The 2,500-nt window shown below is 71.2% G+C and overlaps 1 non-coding gene across 1 annotated transcript; it reads left to right on the top strand.

Annotated features, from left to right (window-relative positions):
- Positions 1-1,739: 1,739 nt before the first annotated feature.
- Positions 1,740-1,858, top strand: LOC135978041 (5S ribosomal RNA). The gene has a single exon (XR_010595472.1). It is a non-coding gene; the product is annotated as a 5S ribosomal RNA (ribosomal RNA).
- The last annotated feature ends 642 nt before the right edge of the window (positions 1,859-2,500 follow it).

The following is a 2,500-nucleotide window of genomic DNA, read 5'->3' as shown; positions in this document are numbered from 1 at the left end:
CCGAGGAGGGGGCGCCCAGGGAAGGAGGGAGATCCGGGTTGACCTGCTGACCGGACGGGAAAGAGGCCACCGGGCGTCCCCCCCCTTAAAACCTAGGGGTTGACCTGGTGGCCGGAAAGCGAACCGGCCAGCAGGTGAACCCGTTCGATTCCACGGGTTGACCTGGTGCCCGGGAAGCGAACCGGCCAGCAGGTGAACCCGTTCGATTCCACGGGTTGACCTGGTGCCCGGGAAGCGAACCGGCCAGCAGGTGAACCCGTTCGATTCCACGGGTTGACCTGGTGCCCGGGAGGGGACTCTGAAAATTTTTCAGCCCTTTCGACTCGGGGTTGACCTGGTGGCCGAGAGGGGACTCGCACGGCAGGCAAGCCGCCCTGGGCTCACCCTCCCCGGCCGCAGCGAGGGACTGCCTCCCGGTCGACTGGATCGGGCCCCTGGAAGTCTGGAAAAAAGAATGGAACCTGACGCCTCCGAGGAGGGGGCGCCCAGGGAAGGAGGGAGATCCGGGTTGACCTGCTGACCGGACGGGAAAGAGGCCACCGGGCGTCCCCCCCCCCTTAAAACCTAGGGGTTGACCTGGTGGCCGGAAAGCGAACCGGCCAGCAGGTGAACCCGTTCGATTCCACGGGTTGACCTGGTGGCCGGAAAGCGAACCGGCCAGCCGGTGAACCCGTCCGATTCCACGGGTTGACCTGGTGGCCGGGAAGCGAACCGGCCAGCAGGTGAACCCGTTCGATTCCACGGGTTGACCTGGTGCCCGGGAGGGGACTCTGAAAATTTTTCAGCCCTTTCGACTCGCGGTTGACCTGGTGGCCGAGAGGGGACTCGCACGGCAGGCAAGCCGCCCTGGGCTGACCCTCCCCGGCCGCAGCGAGGGACTGCCTCCCGGCCGACAGGATCGGGCCCCTGGAAGTCTGGGGGGGGGGGGAATCGCCCCACGCCTCCGAGGAGGGCTGCCCGGGCGGGCCTGGCCCCGGAGCTCGAAAAAAAAAAAAAGGATCGGGCCCACTAGAGACATGGACCAGGCCGCCCTGGGCTCACCCTCCCCGGCCGCAGCGAGGGACTGCCTCCCGGCCGACTGGATCGGGCCCCTGGAAGTCTGGGGGGGGGGGGGAAATGGAACCTGACGCCTCCGAGGAGGGGACGCCCAGGGAAGGAGGGAGATCCGGGTTGACCTGGTGACCGGACGGGAAAGAGGCCACCGGGCGTGCCCCCGTTAAAACCCCTAGGGGTTGACCTGGTGGCCGGAAAGCAAACCGGCCACTGGGTAGGCCGGTCGGCAACCTAGGGGTTGACCTGGTGGCCGGGAAGCGAACCGGCCAGCAGGTGAACCCGTCCGATTCCACGGGTTGACCTGGTGCCCGGGAGGGGACTCTGAAAATTTTTCAGCCCTTTCGACTCGGGGTTGACCTGGTGGCCGAGAGGGGCCTCGCACGGCAGGCAAGCCGCCCTGGGCTCACCCTCCCCGGCCGCAGCGAGGGACTGCCCCTCCCCACCCCCCGGCTGACAGGATCGGGCGCACTGGAAGTCCGGGACAGTATTTTCCCCGACGCCGGGGAGGGCGGGCGGAGGGGCTCTGGCGGCCAGCCCGGGCCCCGGAGCTCGAAAAGGAAAAAAGGACCGGGCCCGCGAGAGACGGGGGCCCTGCCGCAGGGGGGGGGGCAGTCCGACCGGGGCTCACCGTGCGGCAGGCCCGGGTGTCGGCAGGGGAAAGCGGGCGAGGAGGCGCGGGGCCGGGTGCCTACGGCCATACCGGACCGAACGCCCCCGATCCCGTCCGATCTCGGAAGGTAAACCGTCCCGGGCCTGGCTAGTACTTGGATGGGTGACCGCCTGGGAATCCCAGGTGCCGTAGGCAGCTTTTCCCGGTCCGAGTCAGCTCTCTCTCCTTTTCTGGGGGGGAAGGAGAGGGGGGGACGGGCCGGAAAGCCCCTCGTCGCTCCTGCCGAGTCGGAGGTCGCGGCCGCAGGTCACGGGTCTGGGCGCCTGGGGTCCGGCTCCCCACCCACCCGGCTTCCTCCGCGGAGGACCCCCCCCGGGGTCACCGAAGCCGCTGGGGGAGACGCCGGGCATGGGGCGGACTGGCCCGGACCCTCCCGGCCGCCGGCCCGCAGGTCCGCCCCGAATCCCCCCCCGCGGCCACCCAGGCCAGGCCTGGCCAGGCGGGACGGACGGCGGGTGTCCAGCGCCCAGCGGCTTCCTCCAGCGGGGACCCACGGACCCCAAAGCCGCAGGGGGAGGCCCCGGGCCTGGGACGGACTCGCTCGGACCCCCTGCGCCCGGCCGCCGGCCCGCGGGACCGCCCCGAATCCCCCCGCGGCCACCCAGGCCAGGCCTGGCCAGGCGGGACGGACGGCGGGTGTCCAGCGCCCAGCGGCTTCCTCCAGCGGGGACCCACGGACCCCAAAGCCGCAGGGGGAGACCCCAGGCCCGGGACCGACTCGCTCGGACCCCCCGCCTCCCCTGCGCCCGGCCGCCGGCCCGCGGGACCGCCCCGAAT

The sequence above is a fragment of the Chrysemys picta genome, unplaced genomic scaffold (assembly GCF_011386835.1).
Source record: "Chrysemys picta bellii isolate R12L10 unplaced genomic scaffold, ASM1138683v2 scaf107, whole genome shotgun sequence".
Taxonomy (NCBI): domain Eukaryota; kingdom Metazoa; phylum Chordata; order Testudines; family Emydidae; genus Chrysemys; species Chrysemys picta.
Note: the sequence above shows the minus strand (reverse complement) of the source record. Positions and strands in the feature narration are given on the sequence as shown.